The sequence below is a fragment of the Nannobrachium achirus genome (genome assembly GCF_963921795.1).
Source record: "Nannobrachium achirus genome assembly, chromosome: 1".
NCBI classification, from domain to species: domain Eukaryota; kingdom Metazoa; phylum Chordata; class Actinopteri; order Myctophiformes; family Myctophidae; genus Nannobrachium; species Nannobrachium achirus.
In genome coordinates, this window is record NC_137810.1 from 15,637,349 (window position 1) to 15,660,395 (window position 23,047).

At 42.0% G+C, this 23,047-nt stretch overlaps 1 protein-coding gene across 1 annotated transcript in view; it reads left to right on the plus strand.

Moving 5' to 3' along the window:
• Positions 1 to 23,047, plus strand: part of lpp (LIM domain containing preferred translocation partner in lipoma) — a 219,893-nt gene that overhangs the window by 38,015 nt on the left and 158,831 nt on the right.

The following is a 23,047-nucleotide window of genomic DNA, read 5'->3' on the forward strand; positions in this document are numbered from 1 at the left end:
TCATTGATCTCATCTACAGAATAGCAGTAGTAACCAAAGTTTTCCATGTCAAGGAACCTCAAATGCCATAGCCTCTGGCTGCGTCCCTAAGGGGAAGGAAAAGAGAAAAAATATCAACTCACACAATGTGTCGCAAGCTTCTAGATATTGTCTACATTTACTATTTTCAGAAATTTGTGACAGTAATGACATGGTAAATAATTGTTTTATATAATTTCATTTTCATCTCCTTTCCAATTAGCCCTCATAGCGCCCCCTAGCGGCCCCACTTCTGAAAACACAGATCTAGAGAAATGGCCATTTCCATTCATGAAGCCGAGTCACAGAATAAGAGGGTGCCTTTGTAACACAAGTTGTTCCATGATGCCATCTTCAATTTGCTCAATTAGCCATGGATATCAAGAAAGCAAGACATGCCATGTTTAGTTATGTAATATTGCAAAACCCAACTCCCCTTGAACCAAAAGAAACTTTGTCTAATTTCCCCACATAAAGGATGTTAAAATAGACTTAATCTGAAAACTATGACCTTGCACTGACAGGACACTAATAGCTTCAAAGTTCGGTGGGAATATTAGATTTATCATAACACTGAGAGTAATGAAAGGGAAGTGATTCAAATGGGTCTGAACACTCGAGCAAGCCATGGAGCACGGGTTCTTCAGGTTTCATAAGAACGTCAAAGTGACATGCCTGCCTAGTTGGCAGTGTCATGTATTTGAGACGGTTTAATCAAAACATAACGAAATAAAGCGTTTAGAAATGCATGCTTGCAGACAGAAGTATCACTGCTGCTCATTTGATCTAATGAAGTATGTAAGTGTGGACATTATTTTTCTATAGCTGTATTATCCACCGCCTCTTTGTTTGTTTGTGTCACTTCTGAGAAGATGCAGAGAGATCTCACTGCAGATCCACACCAAAATGTTGTTGCAAATGTTTTGATAGCGGAGCGTTAACTGCTACTAGGTCTAATTGATTATAGAGTTCGTTCTGGGCAGTTTATGCCATGATTGCTTTTCTGGGTCTGTGTTTGCGTGTTTTCTTTTTCACTTTCACAAAAATGGTATACCATTAGATACACCTGAACCGAGCTCAACTTTCCTTGTCGGGATGGTTCTTTTGGGTAAAAAAAAGTATTGTTAGTCTCTTTAAAAACAGCTGTAATCCTGTTTAGATCCCGGCATAATAAAGTAAACAGCATTAGACTGATACCGTGGAGGAGAAGCAGTTACCTGTAGTTGGAGATGTTAAAATAAGCCAACTGTGGGGTGTTAAAGCCTCTGTTTACCAAGGCACACAAGGCCGTTGAAAAGAGAGATTTATTCTTTTCCGCAGGCAGATGGTGAGGTGCTCATACGGGCACCTGGGCTCTTATTCGCTGTATATAAAACGTTGAACAGGTGGTCTAGGAAGACAGTTCAGTTCCCTGCTATGTCATTCATCAACACACTGTCCTTCCTCTAGTAACAATAAGCTCACTTCAGCACTCTGAGATTGAAAAAAATTGAGTTTTTTTTTATACTCAAACTGTCACTACTCTTATTATGTATTATATCAGACAGAGACTGCACCCCACACCCCCCACCCATTCTGAGCATGTTTTACCTTCTGACAGATGCCCAAAAGTGTTTGTTTTTTAGGCCATGTGCCTAGTTTGCCGTTGTGGTTCAGCTCCGTTCAGTGTTGTTTTTGACAGCAAATTTTGATTTAGTTTTAGTCATAGTCTTTTGAATAAAATCTCATTTAGTTTTAGTCATAATTTGGTCTCCTGAAAAGTTATAGTTTTAGTCGACTAAATATCATGAGATTTTAGTTGACTAAATCTACAGTTGATTTAGTCAACTAAAATGTATTTTGGCAGGCCTTGATGGCATCGTAATGACTGATTTTACACTTGGTCTACAAGTGTAAAATTACTTGATCTACAAGCTCACAGTGAGCTTGTAGATCTGCTATTTTCAGCAAGCAACACCTGAGAGCAACCAAACATAAAATGACTTTCTCCTCCACTAGTCCCTCCCTAACGTTTTAGTCTAGTTTTTATTTTGTTGACGAAATTGTCAATATATTTAGTCTTAGTTTTAGTCATCACAGCTTAGTTTTTATTTAGTTATCATCAGTGAAAAAAACGCAGTCGACACACATTTTTCGTCATGGTTTTATTCGACGAAATCAATACTGGCTCCGTTCCACTGGTACTGTAAGCAGCCCTGCAGAGCTCTGCTGCAGTCACACTGGGACGCAGGCATGTGCACACATTTCACTCTCAATCTTTGTTGGCGCTGCGCGTCAGCTGGCATTGATGATGACGTTCCCCGTATGAAAGGCAATACTAATAGTGGCTTTATTGGTAAGCAGAAAGTGCCGTGGTGAAGCGCCACATTATCAGCTTGTCCGGCGGTGATATGGGGTTATTTCACTGACAGTGTGTTGTTTCGTGAGTTCAGGTTTAGGTACCCATAATTGTCCGAGTTATTACACAGGTGAAACAGTCTCTCTCTCTCTCGCTCTCTCGTGCTCTCTCTCTCACACTGCCCATGCACCTGTTATAAACTCACAACTTGAACTTTATCCTACTGTATATTAAAATTGGCTAATGGGAGGGCTGGTAAGTGGGCTAAGTTTGACTTAGACATAACCTGTCACATGCCCACAGATGAATCTAAAAATAAATTGAATATTGTGTAAAAAAGCATTGCAGATGCCCTAGCACCCCAAATCATAACTGACTGCGGAAACTTCCCACTGGACTTCAACCTACACTGACTTCATAAGGTTGACATTTCTCTATTATAAATCCTTGTTTTCAGTGGTGTAATTTCTTTGAAATATGGAATATTTGATATTCATGAGCTGTATGCCATAACAAAATCAAAAAAGGTTTAGAATAATTCACTGAATGTGCAATCTATCTAGAACATATGAAGGTTTCATAAAGTATATGAAAGTTTCAAGAAAATGTACTTTTACACAATATTCTATTTTTTTTAGATGTGTCTGTATGAACAATACAGTATACTGATCAAATCAGAGATCTCAATATATGGGCATATCGGTGGGATCGGCACTAAGACGTAAATATGAGTCTAGATTTCTGCATGCAGTCGCCTTTGGTCAACACATGTTATGCAACGTTAATGCTTGCTTGTCTTAATTTCCCCCTTGGGATAATAAAGATATCTATCTATTTATCTTGCCTTTTAATTTTCAATGCGTTCTAGCAGCCAGCATCTGTTAAGCAGTTCTTGTCCCTTTTAGATGGGGTTATTGTTTGGCTGGTGCCTTTTACTGTATCTGATGGCCATGATTACCATGGCAACGCTGGTTTTGTTTTTTATTCAGTGAGAGTAGGTGTCAGGGTCATGACTGATTGCAAACTTTTCACATACTGAAATAGCTTTGTTATGTTTGTTGAGGAGGTGAGTCGTTTTTCTTTAATTATTTGCAAGGCAATATTATCTCAGGATTTTAATGCGCTGTAGAAAAATGGAAGTCTAGCAACACTGTGCCGCTACAGTACATGGCATGTTTGCCCAGTTTAAAATGCAACGCTGTAATCCCTTAAGATCAGTTTTTGTTTTCAGATGTGTAATTACAATGCATTAGCCACGTTATTGAACAACGATGTTGAGGTGAGTCATATTTATAACTCGAGGGTAGCACATTTTGCGCTGACTCAATTTGACCTTGCTCTCTCTCTCTGGCCGCCTCGTAAAGTCTACCATTCACCATTAAGTGCTGGATGTTTCAAGGCTTTTTCTTTTTTCTCCCCCAGACATAATTCATAAGAGTGCTCCTCTGTTATATATTCAGCCAGCCAGCTCCATTCATTCTATGGTTCATTCAGTAAAGCCGGGGCTTTTAAGGCACTTCTTGTGGTTTTCAGCAACACGCTGGATTAGGTACCGGTGGAGAGACTCCGGCAGGTCTGAGGTGAGAGAGGAGACAACCCGATGCTCCTCTCCCTCTTTTAGAACCAAGAAACATTTTTTGTGCATAGGGCAGGGTTCCCCAATAGGCGGCCCGCGGGCCATTTGCGGGGGGCTACTGTCTGGCCCCCACCAACCCCAGTAATAATGGTGGTATAAGAGCAGCAACGACACTAGTATATCGTCATTGTTGGGTGGAAACCTCGTATCTCAAAATGTGTACGTTCTTTCACAAAGTAAAGCCCTGCTTCATCATACAAGGCTGTCGCACAAAAGTAGTGAAAACAGCTGATCTACAAGCACACAACGCCTCGCACCGCGAGGCGTTGTGTGCTTGTAGATCGGCTGTTTTCACTAGTTTAAATCGTTTTTAAAATGATAAATGCAAAACGAACGGTTTTGGACGTACAAGATTTTCACCCGACAACGACAATTATCTGAACTGTCACTGGAGTAGCGGGAACACCACCGTCGCCCCCTGCAATGTTGTGGCCCTCGGCTTGGTACCCTAGACATGATTCGGCCCTTGGGGAAAACTAATCGGGGAACCCTGGCATAGGGCCACACCCAAATATCCACACACCATGTCACATGGCCACGTGTTCGTTTCACTCTGGAAACGCTAAGGCCCTGTCTACACTGGCAGCCAGATCCAGCCTGAATCAGATCTGAGACACATCCAGATTGGAATCTGATTTGTTTGAATGAGTCATGTGACCTTTTAGACTCATTTTAACGAATCAGATTCCAATCTGGATGTGACACAGATCTGATTCAGCCTGGATTTGGTTGCCAGTTACGGTAAATGGGGCCCAAATGCACAAACAAGCATTATGCAATCACACACACACACACACACACACACACACACACACACACACACACACACACACACACACACACACACACACACACACACAGTGAAATCATCGTCTACTTACTATTGCTTTGTTTTGGGAGTCGCTCAGTACAATTCTCAGAGTTCATTTAACTCTGGGAGGGTACAAATGGAACCAAATGGACCCGCAAGGGTTCCTTTTGGAATCGTATTTTACTGTGTATGATTCGGTCAATTTTGTGCTGGGTTGACATGTTTTCCCTGTTTGTGTGTAACCATGCCAGTCTGCATGTTCTGATGCCAGCTCGCGTGTTCTTATGCCAGGCCGCGTGTTCTGACATAGCTGTTTGCCACTCAGAAACCTTGACAGAGCCAGATAGTGCTGCAGCAAAGGCTAGTTGGATTGCAATAAATCATTCCTCACTTTAACACCCTGATTATAGGACCAGGTCCTGTCACCTTAATTACACACCAAACACTTACTGGGTATATTTATATACAAGTCCGACGTGTCCAAGGACTCCAGAAATTAAGCCTTTTAGACCGGGCACGCATTATTGCATATTATTATTTTATGCTTTAACTGTTAAAAAATTGCAGATCTACAAGCTCACTGCGAGCTTGTAGATCTGCTATTTTTTTTAAATCGTGAACATTTGAATTTTGACCCGAAAGTTTTTTTTTAAAAACACACGTTTCTACGTCAGTAGTTCTCAAACTCTATCATGTCAAGGACCCCTAGAATTATATGTATTTGGCCGCTGACCCCTGTCTCAAAATATTTTGTATCAGGGACCCCCCCCCCCCCCCCCCAGAAGCAAATATTTGAGTTACAAATGTTCACTTTAAAAATGAGATTTTCAAAGATTTGCAAAAGTGTTGATGATTTAAAAAAAATAGCAGATCTACAAGCTCGCAGCCGCGCTGTGAGCTTGTAGATCTGCTATTTTTCAATAGTTAAAGCATTAAATAACTCTAGGCCTAAATGTTTTAAGTGGCCTGTAGGAAGCCGGGCATCATAGGGACACAGTGGCACTGTAAAACTCTGCTTGCTAAGCAGGGCTGGTGTTTTGCTCTCGGACCGTTCGCATGGAATCCTGGCTCGCTGTCGGCCTGTTTGGGCCAGATTCTTGAAGCACACACATCAAGTCGAAGAATGACTAGCGAGGCCGCCTGCCAGCTGAATTTGAAGAACAGCTTTGCTTTCACTGTGGAATTTAGAAATGCTTTAACTCTTTCTTGGTCGTGACTAAAGAGCTGTTGCCAAGGAGTGTCTATTGACTAAGTTCTATTTTCATTTTATTTTTTTATAATTTTTTTTAAATAGGGGCTTAATGTGAATGGACACATCATGCACTAGTTTTCTCGGGACTCTCTCGGGGGAATGCATCAGAGGAATTATGCTACAGTGTGGCCTCCTTTTTAGGAAATGTCCTAATCTCTCGGTGCCTACTCTCCCTCATTCCTTTAAGAGTCATTCATTTGAAATCCCAACCTAATACCTACATATACGCTATGTGTGATCTAGATATGGTACCTGTGTTAGAAGGATCTCACAGAAGGAATAGGCTGTAAGTGCTTTCTCTCTGATCCACACACCTCCATAGTCCATACACCTCCCAGTATCCTTGATGGCACTTTACCCACTATACCCACTATAATCTTGACAGCATGCACGCTTTTAGGGTTAGAACGGATGCCAGAACTGAAGGATAAAGCCAGGTAGAATCCTATTCTAGGATATTCATGGCAGATATAGGTATTTTGCTTACTGTGGCACTGCACTTGATTTTCCTTTTCTCTATTTATCTAAGTAATACATTGTATTCTTATCACCTAGAGGAGCATCTTCTCATTATCTCTCAGATAGCAGACAAGGATGTATTTACTTGCCAACATGCAGCCATTACATCAATTTAATTTGGTAGTTTCTTTGCCGTGCAATGCTATGCTCGATATGAAAAATATGAAATTTAGAGTCAGATTCTGCATGTCGCCTCAAATTTCAATCCCCGAAACATTTCACGTGTACTTATTGTTTAAAATGTTGCTGCATTTAAAATATGCAGCCGTGGTGGAAAATATTCTATAAGGCTAATTGTAGACGTGTGTTTGAATTCCCTTGTTCGCCCATTAATTCTTTAACCTTTATTCAACCAGGGATCATTTGCTGAGGCTGCAGGCTCTTCTCTCACACACATTATTCACACTTGGGAGCTGCTCAGTAAAACCATAGTCTCTTAATGTTGTCCACTGAGGAACTCCCCTGGTACAGTTGGAGGGTGAAGCGTTTTGCCCAAGGGCAACTCAACAATCGTGTGGAACGCATTTTGCCCCAGATGTCTGGGGATTTGGACTACGTGGGTAAAAGCTCACTTCTATATTTTCTGTTCACTTAAACCGTATATGCTGTACGTCATTGACTGGGGTCCCACAGGGGCTTACTTGATCCCCTAATTCTTTCCCTGTACACCAACCTTTTTGCTGAAAATATGATCTAATCTAAGCTTGTAGATCGACAGTTTTGCAGGAACCTACAAATTTGGCCCTAAAATCACGCAAAGCTGTACACAGTATGTCTGTCTACAGTCCTGTCATCAACATGGATCTGTCCCATTTAGCGCCACCATCAGGCCGATTTTTTCAAACACATTCTTGGACACTGCTCCTACAGATTTTGCCCTAAAATCACGCAAAGCGGTACACAGTATGTCTAGACTCATGTCATCAACATGGATCTGTCCCATTTAGCGCCACCATCAGGCAGATTTTTACATGCGACTTGACGGTCGCTTATCTCCCGATTAGGGAGTCTTACTGGTGTATTTCACTGTTGAGAACACCCTCCCTTCCAGATACACCGAGGCACCTCAATGAATTTAATCTGAACCTAACAATTGTAACCACTCACAGCTTATAGCAGGGAGCAGATATTATGATTAGCTCATCATTCAGCGATGCTTACCTGACATGTTTTACAAGAAGACCTGTGCTTGTTCTTCTGTTGTGGCATCTGTTGCCATGTCATCATTAACATCATATTATCTGGGGATGAATCAAGCTCATTCATGTTACTAATGTACATAAATTTGAATATTTTCCTTTTTCTTTCCTTTACCCCCTCTCTCTTTCTTTAACCACTCACAGCATGCCTACTTTAGGCATGTCATAATATGCAAACAAGAAAACAAAAAACAAAATAATTTATGAGCTTGTTGTTTGGCTATTTTTGTTATTTATCCTACACTACAGTAGGGAAAAGGGTATTGTGAACTTGTAGATCTGCTGTTCCAATTGATCCAATTGAGTTATTATTTAGTCACACAAGCTCCTGTTTAACACTTTTCATTGGTTCAAATTACCCACAGACACACAACCACTTTCATTGTCAATAAAAGAAAATGGTAGATCTGCAAACTCAATTACAATTTGCGACACACTGTGAGCTTGAAGATCGACTATTCTTGCTACTTTTGTGTGCACTGCTTCCGTGCTTCCTCATACTGCAGACTAAGCAGGGCATTCATAGGCTATATGAAAAGATTGAAACGCGGAGATACAAGGTTTCTTCCTGTATTTTCAGTTGTCAGCTGTGTGGAAGTGAAAAGACCCTCACAGCCACTAGATAAGGACCAGTGAGGCTGGTTGGCAGTTGATTCAGGCATGCCCAAATGGTCAGAAGCAACCTGCACGCCCCGGCATCTGTAATTAATACTTTGCATGCGATACGTATTCCAAAGATGCTATCACAAACAGACATGCCCAGGGGAGGAGATCAGTGGCAGATAGAGACTATGCTACGCTATCAAAGACAGAGCGTGGCTGTATGCCCCGAGACTGACACCTCATTAGATTCAAAACGGTTGTGGAAATCTGTTTCTTGCTAAATGAACGCGATAGACATGCATATTTATGTTCCTCCTCTATTTAAATAAATTTCACAGCGCCAAACATACATTGTCTAGCACATGGTCTTGTGTTTTGTCTGCTGCCTACACCTGAAAACGGCATAAATGTGAACTCTGCTCTGCTGTGAGCAGGCCAATTTATTTCAGACTATAATATATAATTGTGTGTGTGTATACGTATGTACAGTACACGCACACACACACACACACACACACACACACACACACACACACACACACACACACACACACACACACACACACACACACACACACACACACACACACACAGAGACCGTATTTTATAGTATAGTATATAAACCAGTAAGACTCCCTAATCGGGAGATAAGCGAGGGCAAAATGTGTAGGAGCAGTGTCCAAAAATTTGTTTGAAAAAATTGGCCAGATGGTGGCGCTATATGGGACAGATCCATGTTGATGACATGAGTGTGTAGACATACTGTGTACCGATTTGCGTGATTTTAGGGCAAAATCTGTAGGAGCAGTGTCCAAAAAATAATGTTTTTGAAAAAATCGGCCTGATGGTGGCGCTATATGGGACAGATCCATGTTGATGACATGAGTGTAGAAATACTGTGTACAGATTTGCGTGATTTTAGGGCAAAATCTGTAGGAGCAGTGTACAAAAATGTGTTTGAAAAAATGGGCCTGATGGTGGCGCTATATGGGACAGATTCATGTTGACGTCTCTCTTGGCGCCGCCGAGGCGGACGCGTGGGTACCGGTCCCGGCTCTCCCGGTCGCTCCTAGCCCGAGTTACGGCATTTTATGTGTGCTGCAGTGGCGGGGGTCCTCCACTAGGGGCATCCATTCTGGAGCACCAGGAGTCGGTGGTCCCCAGGAATTCCCCGTGAACAGCCCCGTTTGGGTGGTCATTTGGTCATTTTTGCACTTTTTGGTGGAGGTGGAAGGGGGTCCCTGGAGCTCCGGGGGTCCCTGGTCGGGTGGAGGTTGTGGATTGGCAGGCAAGGAGTGTGTGTGCTAAGTTTGGCATGGATTGGGGTAAAGGTGGCGGAGATATGAGTTGGGGAAAAGTGTGACATGACGGACAGACTGACAGACTGACTGACAGACAGACAGCCGGTGGAGGTTTTGGTAGTAACTGCGACCTGACGGTCGCAATTAAATGCAATTCTTAGTTATAGGAATGCATTCCCATGCTGCACAAATTCAATGTTTTGAGTCGCTGACCATTTAGTACACAACAGATGCCTATCTGATGTTCCCTGTTCAGGTTAGTGGGCTGTTTCAGGCAACCATCGTACAACCACAGTTCCGGGCCGTGCACATGTTCAGCCGTGATCACCCTGCCTGCGCCTCGAAAGGCAAATAACGTACATAACAAATAACAAGTACAAGTAAGACAGGTACATAAGACACGCTTTTGATCAGAACATTAGATACAAAATAAAGAGAGTGATTAGCTGACTCCCAATCCCATTGCTGTGCCATTAGTCAATTAAGAATACAAGCGTAACAAAACGACTCGCTGTTGAACTTTGCTTTTCAATGAATCCTCTTGGGAGTGTCGTTGAGGCTCAGCGTGCTGTGGAGTGAGCAGTGGAGGAGAGAGATGGATTAAGAGCAACTGGCCCGATCAGCCAGACTGAGAGGCCTGGTTGTTTGACCCAGCCCATCTGATGCAGATGGTTTCCACTCTGCAAGATGTGAGCATTTAGTTTTTCTCTACAAGTTCCACAGAGGGGTTTGATACATCCTAAATGAAGTCATCCATGGATGAACCACTGATTTACAAATGGTCCAATTTCTGGATTTACGTGATTGCCTGCTTTAATCCCTGCTGTGTAGAGGCCCTTTAGGAGCTTTTAAACATAAATAAACACCCATCCATGTAGAGATACATTTATTCAAGCTTGTACTTAATGCCCTGTTGTGGAGGGAAATCATTCCCTCTGATTCACTGTTCGGTGTCACTAAATCATTCCAGTATCTCCTTTTCATACAGAGGAAAAGTAGAGTATTGTGATTCTAGTGACATATTTGTGAGATTCAACTTGTGCAAGACAGACTGTTTTATATGCGAGAGAAATGCACCTTATTAAAATTTGATGAATCTTAAGCAAAACTCTTTTGCTGATGGTGTTAGAGGTAAGCAACAGTCTCCCAGCGGGGCTGAGGGCCTTATTGCCAGCTCAGCCAGTGGTATTGTGTGTGTTAAGCAGGCTATGAGGAAACCTTGGCTCTGTGTGACATGATAAAGTTATGGGCCTAAAGCTCCTCATTGTTATGTATCTGCGGTCCTGCAGTCCAGGGCTGAGGAATGCAGAGAGTGTGAGGGAAACGCGTTGCGGTTGCCAGCCCATAGGGCCTGTGGTTCCCGAGAAAGACAAGTGCCGAATTGAAGCTTTTGGATGAGCGGGACAACAATTGCAATGCAGAAATCTCTGTCTGCTGCAATTCCTTAAATTGCAGCTCAAAGTATATAAAGAAAAAAGGCTCAGATGAAATTGTTACAAGCCTAGATTTACACTCATTCATTCAAGTGTTTTTATCCTTTGCTTGCGCTAAGGGGATTCTTGAGCAGAGTCCTGAGTGTTGTGTAAAGACGGCGTTATTGATGCGTTGATGCTATGCTGCTCTGCCAGTGAGTGAAGGGATTACGTGACCAAGCCAAAACCCTATACAACTTTGAAAAAAGGGATAGATGTGGTGCTCATTGTGAAACTAGAGGATAAGCTGTGTTCTACAGTCAAATAAAAGCTCAATACCTGGCACGTGAAAAGGTCCTGGAATCGCAGACTCGCTATAGCTAACATTGTCTCACTCAATGTCTACTGTACATCATATACTGTATTTTTGGGAGGGTAAGGACACCCGAATCATTAATTCATTGTGTTTTTGTACCACAAGTTTCACTTGATGTTTGTGATAAAATGCTCGCCAGGGACCTTAATTGAAAGGGCTTTTCTGGGGATGGTGTTTCATTGACTCAAAGACTTACGAATTTCTGGCCAGTGAAACTGAAAAGGTGCAACTCCGGTAAAGCATAATATGGCACACACTGTGAGAAAAACAGAAATCCTCTTACCACATCCTATTCCTTAGTACTGGAGGGATAATGCCTTCTGCACAGTAAAATCATGACTGTTAATTTAACTTTGAGAGTGGAACCTTTAAGGGTACAGTATGACTTACCCGTATATCCTCTGTTTTTCAGTGTTCTAGGCTAAATCTGGGTTGTCCCTCTTGATAGTTTAATTTCCTACCTACAGCAACTACTGGTCAGCTCATCTAATACAAATTAACCACATGAACCCAGGCGTCCCTATTCTTGGCATGTCTTAATAGGCAAACATTGGTTGAAAACATGTTGTGAGCATGTAGATTGGCTGTGTAGAGAGAAGAAAGGATGGGGCCAAGCACATATGTTTAGATCCACTCTAATCTTTCTTATTTAGAGGATATCCAGTACCTTGCCTGTTTTGATGGTACCATGGCGCCTTATAGATGCCTTAATGGTCCACATCACATTGATATAAACCAGTATGCGCACGCTGGTCGGCACAAAATGAACCCCACCGTTATAGGATGCAATGGATGGCACTCGTGTTTAAAAATGCATTCCATCAAACTTTCAGATGCCGTTTTTCTCCCAGTGTGGAGGAAGAATGCTTAGGATTTTTACTGTAAATTCTCACTCTTGAAATATATAATCCTTAGTTTCTGTTGATTGTAAACAATAATAGCGATTCAAAACAGTTGTCCTTCAAACCCCACCTCCATTCACCGTCATCAGAACAGAGGGAGCGCTCCTCATGATCACAGAGCGTCTACTGCTCGCCCAGGCTGGCCCAGCTGCAGTCCATGAAGCCTAATTTATGCTCCGTCCTGCGACGGTGTCGCGCGCAGACCTCCAAGCTCAGAAGGGTTGCATTGGTGACGCGATGTGAGTTTGTATATCAGCTACTCTTGACGCGGAATACCGTTGCGCAATGAAGTATATATGTCTCGATAAGGGCGCTCCCATGGGAGCACCTCACTAGCACACAAGAGGAGGTTGAATAACCAGTGCTCCCCAAAACAACAGGTTTGGGGATCTGTTGGGAATTGATTACATGATACAGTCAGCTGTGCATTCAGTCTCAATGTTTGTAAACAAATAATTGGTCTATATTGCCCTGAGAGGAATTTAGTTTGCAAGGTTAACATTCACAATGTGCAATATCATACACAGCAGTTTGTAACACATAAAATAAATCAACGGCATTCATCCATCAAATTAATGCAGCAGTCTGATTAGTGTCATTTTCTTCTTCAAAACGCCAGAAGAGGACATTTCTGTTCAATTTCTGTTTCCACTCTCTCATCGCTACACTGACCAGACTGATGAATGTTTGAACTGAAGAAAAATAAGATGCACATATAGGCCAAAGTGTTAAAAAAAACACACAAAATGATGCACAGACACTCACAGACCTGCGCCTTTAACTTAAAGGAACCTCTTTGAGACCAGGAACGCCCCTGTTACAGGACATGTCATGCAATGTCCTCTGCCTCCACTGTGTCATTGTCAGCTCAACATCACATAATTCTTCATGAACAATGAAAATTAGAAAACGTACTGTAACAGGAGATTGCAAATGTTATTGAACGGCGCTTTAACACAAGCCTAATCAATGGAACTCACAAAAAAATTGAGGGTTTCCCTTAGCTGGCACCATGTTTGCGAGAATCCTACGTGAGGCACATTCCAGGACAGGAAAGACCTTGCAATAATTGCAGTAATCACTTACCAGGACCTAGAATTTAAGACCTAGTATCTAGTCTGTCCCTGTCTTCAGCTGTCAGGTTACTGAGTTCATGAACGAAGCTGAACATAATTATTTACAATGATTTCATATTTGTTTTTAATTCATACCAATCACTTCATGAATTTGGTCTGAGAAATGGCAAATTGTCTGGGAACGGAGGACTTCCAGAATGATCCCTATTAATACCACACACTAAACCTTTTACAGGTCTGGATTCAATTCAGAAGTCATTATAAATGCAATTTGACAAATTTAGACTCAATCCCACCCCTTCACAAACACCTATTCAAAAAGATTTATGGCGCCCCCTCCCAGTTCCTACCACGCTCACACACACGGCGTCAACGAGGGTCACCCAAATTATACACTCTTGTTCCTTTGTCATATTTCATTGCTCAAGACGCTTCAGCACAAGCAGTTACAATAGTGTGGCTAGACACTTGACTTGTTTGTGCATTCAGGATCATAATTAACTCTCTATCCATCTGTAAAAAAAAGAAAATAGAATCTCACAATTCAGTGTTCTTTTCAAATGAAGATTCCCTGGCAGTGCATTTCTTCCTAAATTACACTATAAGGGAGAGTTTAGAGAGAGTCATTGTGTATTCCAGAGAAACCCCAGTCAGTTTAATTATCACCTTAGACCTGTTCCCCATAGACTACTGTCCTCGGAGCCTCAACGGTATGTACCATTTTTCTACAAGCCAACAAGCCAACAAACTTCAAAATGTCTAACTTCATCTTAGTTATCCAGTGTCAGTGGAAGTAGAGGGGAAGCTATCTTGGTGTTCGTACTACCGTAGCTTAATTCTCATGCTAAAACGCAGATCTGCAAGCCTAAGCTCACAACAAGTCACAATGCGACACGTTACGAGCCTGTAGATCGTCTATTTTCAGCATGTGAATTAGGCTTAACAGCAGACACCACTGCGTGCCAGTGTCAAGAGCAAAAGCACGGGAGGGTTTTTAACTTGCAATTTTGTTATTAATTTGGGGAAGTGAGTGTGTGTGCCAGAGATTAAAACATCAAGGCTGAAGATGGTGCCATGCAGGTGGCCAAAGAAGCCATCCTTTGCTATGATAAGCATTTCCTTTGGCTGGTGTGATAAGAGGCCCCTGGAAAAGACCTGTCAGATGAGGCCAGTTAATGATGGCTTGATGTGTTCATTTATCTGTTGAAGGCTCCTCTCCCTCAGCGTTATTCCCTTCCAGATATATATATATATACATCTTTTTTTCTTTTTGTTGGCATTGCCTGCCTACCCCCCCTCTCAAAAAACAAAACGGTATGTACAGTGACAGTCACCCATGTTTAGCTAAGGGGTGATGCTTATTATTGTCATTTATTGTCAACACTTTTTTGGGGCTATCAATTTATATTAATTTCAGTTTGAGCCAAATCATGTTGGGCATTTTAGTGGCCTTACGACCAGTTTGTAGAGGCAGTGACTCGGGGGTTACAGTGGCCATCTTGGAATCGTAAGGTTCCCAGTTCGATCCTTGCTCTTCCTGGTTGCGTGTCGGATTGTCCTTGAGCAAGACATTGAACCCCTAACTCGATGAGCAGGCTGGTGCTTTGAATGGCTGCCTCTGTCATCAGTGTGTGAATGGGTGAATGGTAATGCACCTTGGAAAAACGCACTTTATAAACGCACCATTTACCATTTAATTTGCACATTTTGCAGACGGCTTTCTGGGACAAATTGGAGCCCTGTTACAAAAACGAGTGTCTTGCCATAGACAGAGGTAAGGCGCTCTACAGACGGACAGCGGTTGCCGCCGGGGCTCCCGCTTGGATCTGCGAGGACCGCGCCGCGGTGATACACACTCGCTCTTTGAGTAAACGCTGCGCGGTATTTCACAAAGATGAACACAATCCATCTCTCACCGCCCGCGTACGCATGCACAAACGAGCACGCTCGCGGGGATTTTCACGGGACTGCGCCCGCTCGCCTCGCCGCCTCTAAACTTCGCTGCGCGGACGAAATAGCCGCCCGCCTCTCATTGAAAATGAATTACTAGCAGGCGGTGACCGCGTACCGTCTGGAATCCCCTTAAATGTTCACAAACATATTCATGAGCAAGGGCACATTTGCTAAACCTACAAACCTACAAAATGTAGGACAAATGTGGTTTTTCATGATTTACTATTTGAATAGTCTGCCTCAACTCAAAACCAGCATATTTTGTGCAGGGGGCCTTCGTGAGAGTGAATGAAGCCCTTATCTCAAGCTACGAGAATTAACCTTCACATTTGTTAAGTGACATAATTGTTTTTTGCTGACAACCATCCCAAGCTACTGGACCTGTTTGTTGACAAACTTAACATTTTTTCCACTCATTCTGAGGAGCTTCAGCTCAAATTTGTGACAGTTTGCAAGTTACTTGACTTTGTTGTGGCCTGTGTTTGGACCTATACAAGAAGATAGCAGGAGGAATAAAGGGTGGGGGGGGAGTCCTGTATTAGTGGCTGGCTAGGAGCTTTTATTTGTTATAGGAATTTATTGATATATACGCAGTATATTTCTTTATTATTTTGTTAAACATGAATGAGCTGTGAAGGAGCTGATATAAAAGAACTACAGTATATCGTCTCTCAGTACTTTTAATTTGTGTGCATGCAAATGTAAATGAGTACATTTGCATGCACACAAATTAACTAATACTTGGATTAATCCGTTTAAGGCAATAGGTTCTTTAGTGTGATTATTCCAATAATCTTGGTACATGATTTGGCCATTCAGTTACTCCCTAAACATGGCAAGGAACTGACAACAAGCATGTCAGATTCTCAGATCCCTTTGCTGTACTGTGTTTATATCTTATTCATAAGTTATTTGATTGTTTTAAACCTAGTGTTTGCTAGTTGTATCTTAGTTGTTTGAAATCCTGTTGTATTAACACTTAAGTTGCAATGATTTTTTCTCTTCAATGTCCCGCGATGCCATGGTCTCCATAGACTTCCATGTAATTTATAGTGCACGGATCATGCACGGCACGCCCATGCCTAGATGATGCACCACGTGTGTGCACACTGTTCACAGCTTTCAAACAAAAAAATCTGCTTGGAAATCCGTTCAGGCATTCATGATTTAGGAGCCATTATGTTTTCTTCAGATGTAAACAAACATGGCTGCCATGTTTGAAAGAATGGGTTGGTATGGGGGTTAAACAAGCAATTTCGCGATCGCGATCATGCCTAATACATTTCTGGAGGTCCAAAAACATTTTTTGAAAAAAAAAAAAAAAAAAATCTTCAAAAACGGCCCAAACCCGGGAAACTCGGGGTTGGCACAGGGGTGGTACCTTTTCAAACTCAGGAAACTCGGGGTTGGCACCAGATGTATTAACTGCCTTACGTGTATAAAGTTGACCGGGGTCCCTCATGGCTCTATAGGGGGACACACGTCGGCTGAGGATAGCTCACGTCAAAACAGCTGGCCCCATTATTTTCAATGAACTTACCCACATGGGTGGCGTCAGACGTGTGCAGGTACGCGTTCACGCCTCGATCGCCTTTCGTTCAAATACGCCATTGTTCTATTTTCCAGGTGTTGCCGCGCGGTTACTGCGGTTAAGACATAACCCCTTATCAAACAAAGGAGTTTACTATGATTATAATATTACGCTGTACCTTAATCTGGCCAATGATAGCATCATTGCTATCTACAGTATGTAAATGTGAGGGGAAAGGTGTTTGGCAATTTTGCAAGACATTACATCAACGATAGCCATCTTGCATAACTGGCAACCCCCCCTCCCCCCATCTCTTGTCTCCATATTCCCATGTGTCCACAATCTGACAGAGGTGACCTGAACATGAATCATGCTTATAAGTTATCTCAATATAAACGCATTGTTATTGTTACTTACTGTCCCATTGTACTGTATGTAGAGCTTTAACATCTGCTACTACTGGGGTCTGTGAAGCTGTCTCTTTGTGGAACTACAGTATGTGAAAACTCTGTCTGTCTGTCTGTCTGTCTGTCTCTTTCTTTGTATATATTTTGTGGTGTTTGTGTTTTGTGATAGTCAGAATTTCTCAGAGAAGCATCCATGTCAGTGATATTCTCTAAATCCGCTGCTACAGTACACGGTCATTCATTCTCACCACATAACTATAGCCTGGCACTCTGTACTAGTCTAAAGGACACTGTTGGTCTACCTCATAAGTCATGATACTTTTTCCTGTAGCATTTCTGCATTTCTCAAAGGCCCAAATATATTTAATGCAATAATTGCTAATATGTAATATAATTGAATTAATCCTATGACATTGGGGGGGTTACATTACTTTTGTTACATTATTATACTTGTTGCTTCATCTCTGGCCTTGCACTTTTACAACCATTAGACATTACCATAACGCCTGCACAAAGTGCAAATCCCCTGTCTGTGGCTGACAAAGTGGATGCTAGTGCACCTGGTCTTTACCTTGTTCTTTTAATGCTGTACCTTCAGTTGCCATAACCTCTAACACAGCCTTAGGGAGACCATTGAAGACATTTAGTTAAAATACACATGTTTCCATGCATGGCCTTGCAGGTAGTAGAATTAAATCAAAATAATAATATAAATCCAGATCTTGGGATCCACACGGGAATGACATGGCTCCAATGTGGGCCTTGGACTTAATGTGGCATTGGCTTCATAGACGTCTATGAAGTCAGTCGTCTACTCAATATCTATGACAGGGTTCCCCAATTAGTTTTCCCCAAGGGCCAAATTATGTCTAGGGTACCAAGCCGAGGGCCACAACATTGCAGGGGGCGATGGTGGCATTCCCGCTACTCCAGCGACAGTTCAGATATCGTCGTCGTCGGGTGAAAACCTTGTATGCCCAAAACCGTTTGTTTTGCATTTATCATTTTAAACATGATAAACTAGTGAAAACAGCCGATCTACAAGCACACATCGCGAGGCGTTGTGTGCTTGTAGATCTGCTGTTTTCACTACTTTTGTGCGACGGCCTTGTATGATGAAGCAGAACTTTACTTTGCGAAAGAACGCACAAATTTGGAGACACAAGGTTTCCACCCGAACAACCCGACTTATTACTGGCAGTATGGCCCGCGGGCCGCCTATTGGGGAACCCTGATCTATGATGTATGATTCCAAATGTGGGCAAGCTTTCAGGCCGATCGGAGCCCTTCCATCCATAAAATAATTTTAAATATATAAGTATAAAACGTGTGCAAAACTAATTTGTTTGTTGGCACTTCTGTGGCCTACTGGCAGCATGCACAAGACCCTCTTCTAGACGGCTCGCCTCTGAGGAGCCGCGGCGTAAAGTATTTATTATTCTTTCTGTCTCTCAGATCTGGTCTAGATGTCATAGTTTGTGTTGTATTGGTTCAGAAAATATAGCCGACACAAACGCCTCGTTGTCTTGCTTTCTTAAGGCTGTGTCATCATTAGTCTGTGCTTTTTCTTTGTCTCTGCAAAATATCAAACCGCTCTCTCTCTCTCTCTCTCTCTCTCTCTCTCTCTCTCTCTCTCTCTCTCTCTCTCTCTCTCTCTCTCTCTCTCTCTCTCCCACACAAGCAACAGGAAGATGGTTTCTGTCCATTATTACTAGTTTCTGCTGTTTGATTACTGTGGCCCAAGACCAAGCCTTTGAGTTATCTTGAGAGAATACCATCGTACGACATAGTATAAATTAGGCATGAGTCAGTCTCTGGTTTGTTATGAATCCTTTTGCTGTCATTTGAGACATATTGAATAAAATAAATGGAAAGCAACACCTCACAATGCTGATCTATTCTTTAAATTACATTACATTACTTGATGAAAGCACCTCTTCCAAATTTGACTGAGACTTTTACATTGTTTATGTTTCATATGTTTATTGACTAAAATGAGCAGATTATTTGGGAAATGCATCTACTGTATGTGGTTTAATTCTTCAGTACAAACGGGTGAAGTATCCAGCCACATACTGATAGTACTACTGTGCCGTATCGGGTAACGTACGCACGTTACAGTCATGCAACATCCGATCGAGTGAAGACGGATTAGCCTGAGGTTTATCAAAATATACAGAGATGTGTTTATTGTTGGTGCATCTGTTTATTTATAAAAGTCTGTTCTTCAGCGGAGTTGCATAGGGGGTGTGTTGTGATATATTTACAGCTGTCAGTCAGCTATCTCTTGAGACCCAGATAAGATGAACTCCTGAGACGTCGCGTCCTCCTACCGCTCGCAGTATCAAGGAGCAAACGCACCAGTCATGCAAGCCAGCCTATTCTATTTGATACATCCCATGCCAATACAGGCTGTCACTCACAATTAAAGTCAGAGGTTCATATTTACAGAAAAGTTGCATCTCTGTCATTAGGGAGCAAAGGCCAGCAGCTAAACTACCTGAACACATGTTAAAGAAAAGTCTCCCCATCAGGTTGGGAGTTGTTGTTCTAACAAAGGTTGTTATATTTACTACCTATAGTGGAACAATGTGCATCTTTCCACAGGGGTTATGCTGGAATGTGTTTTTGTTCACAATTACACACACATTTAATGACAGTAAATATTGAACATAACAATAGTGTAAAGTTGGAATGAAAACTATAAAAGGTTAACAAATACTTACTTAAATCGGAGGTATTTCCAGAATTTCTAACATTTTAATTTGAATAATCATGTAGGCTAAGCTGACGCTGAATGACAGATTTCAGACATCCAATTTGAAGGGTGGTTTGATAAATACAGGATATTCCACCTAATTTAATAATAATTTAATTTAAAGCGAGAGCTTAAACCACTGATTCCTGAAATGAGTTCGGGGATCATCAGGGGTTCTTGAGGGGGTTCCAGGGGGTCCCCAGATAAATGAGGAACAGTTTCAAACACGTATACTGTAGCTAGATTATAGAAAATAGCTAATCTATAAGCTCACGACACATCACAAGCTTGTGGGTCTGCTATTTGTGAAATATTTAGAAAAATCGTGAAAAATGGTGACAAACACTAATCTTAACTTATGGCGGTCCAGGCACAAAATCTTTTCAGATGGGGGTCCAAACTGAGCTTTAATTAATAATGCATTTTACATTTTAATGCCTGCTTTTTCATTTATTGAAGGACATTTTTACTTAATTAATTTAATGATTAATGTTGGTGCAATAATATAGGCTGTGTTAGGTCCAGGTTCAATACGCGTAATCATTTCAATATGTTTTAAATAAACATTGAACCAGTCCGGCCCTCGACTTGTACCATTTTTGAAACGTTGGTCCACTGTGTATTTGAGTTTGACATCCCTGGCTTAAACAGTTGAGTGAAACCTTTATTTATTTTTCTTTTCCTTTTTTTTCTGCATTGTTCTGGGAGTTGGGGGCTGGGGTGGCGGATATTTCCCTTTGTAGTAGTCACAGCATTAATCTAATTTGTAATGGATATCAACTGGTAGGCGACTTCACAATAGCTAATGGGGAAAACAAATCAGTATTTGCCATGTTCATCATTGATTAACACTCATATTATCCCTCTTTGTAATTAGCACTAATTAGAGGAGGCTTTACAGCGACTGTATGATATCTCCCTTGTGAAAATAAGGTTGGAAACTTTAACTTTGTGGCCTTTCCTAAATGGACTCAATGTGGGTCAAAGCAGGGAATATGCTAGACTGACCTTTACTCATGAAAAAAGATGACTACTGTATGCTCGTAGAAGAGGGGTATATAGCTAAATCCTTAGAGGTAATTTACCTCTGAGGTTGTAAAAATTGACCCTTATGAGTTGTTTTTTACACTGTGAGAGTAAAGCCCTTTGCACACAGGACAGTTGCGTTTTTTTCGTTTGCTACATGAATAAAACGCATTGGATTTGGTGTGCAAGGCTGTGCGGAATCGGCGCTGCGGATCCAAAAAGGAGTCATAAAAGGAGTGATGAGTTTTTTACCGCATGCGACAAGACGCACGAATCGAACTGGGTTCGATCGAGAAAAAAACGCACGGCCGCAGCCACTCGTCGCACGGCTAATTCGGAGCCGGTGTGCATGAGGTCATAGAGAATCATTGTTTTCTTTTAAAAAAAATGAAATTGTCCGTTTTATCTGTGTGGTTAAACGCGCCTGTGTGCAAAGGGCTTAAGGCTGATGCACACCTTTTAAAGGTTGGTGACGGGTGCATATGACAGACAAAGGGTGCATATAGGCCTATTTAGAAGGAGATCTCTGATAGTGATGTCAGAGAAAAGGAGTAAAGGACCCGCACGGTCAGGAACCTGCAAAATAATGTTGCTCTTTATTCTTTATTATGCTCACACTGTAAGAGTTAAATGAACACTAAGCTTTTATTGGGTACTTATGACATGGGGCCGTGACAACAGTGAGACAATCATTTGCAAATTAAAAAGGACACAAAGTGACTGTTTTAAATTGCTATCTCTTATCGCTAATAATTGCAGGACATGATGATTATCTATTAAGCAAATTGCAGTAGACGGCTTTGGTAGCTGTTGGTAGATATAGGAAACAATGAACACATTGTTAACAGGGCCGGTGCAGAAATAGGCTGTCGTCCGTTAGCGTCCGTTGCCACAACTCACCAGACGGGTTTGGACTCGTCGTTCAGGGCTTGCTGCCTTGTCTGCTGCTGCTGTTGAGTCGGCCGCTTGTCAGGTTGCGTTTAGGGGGGCAGGGGCGTCACAAGGACGGGGGGAAGTGGGACTTACTTACTAGGGCCCAAGGTGGAGGGGCCTGGAATTATTTTATACTTCAGCTATTGAAAAATAGCAGATATACAAGCTCACAGCGCGGCACCGAGTGCTGCGCTGCAAGCTTGTAGATCTGCTATTTTTGAAAAGTCGTGAAAATGTGTGTCAAATCTTTGAATATATGTATTTTTTTAAGCGAACATTTGTAACTCAAATTTTGCTTCTGGGGGGTCCCTGGAACTACCGGTAAATATTTAGAGACGGGGTCCGTGGCCAAATACATATAATTTTGGGGGTCCGTCACGTGAAAAAGTTTGAGCATCACTGACAAAAAAAATCGTGATTTAAAAAAAAATAGCAGATCTACAAGCTTGCAGCGTGGCACTCGGTGCCGTGCTGTTTCAATAGTTATAGCACAAAATAATGCATTCCCAGTCTAAATGGGTCCCCCTATGAAGAACTCTGGGGGGCACGCAGTGAATCCTTGTACCCAGGGCCCAGAATTTGGTGCGACACCCCTGGGTGTTGTGTCTGTTTAGCAGGAGAGGTCAATGGGGGCGTCTTGAGGTTGGCGCGGGTGACCTCAGGTTCAGGTAACACAGCGGCACATACTACACTACACTACAGCTGAAGTGGGCCTGCTGTTACAACAGAGGTGAAGTTAATGGATGCAGTGAGTGAGTAGTAGTCACAAGTCAGTGCCTTCATTCATAATAAATGTTTTTCACCTACAGTACCTGCTCCAGATACACTTTGTGACAGTTAACCACTTGGATTGCGTTGTGAGCTTGTGGATCATTTATTTGCGGTACTCGTGGTGTATAGGGGATAGGGCTTAAGGTTAAAGGAGTAGTTCACCCCCAAAATGACTTTATTTCTATTGATTAATCACGCCATGGAGACTAGAGTTCAATAATATAT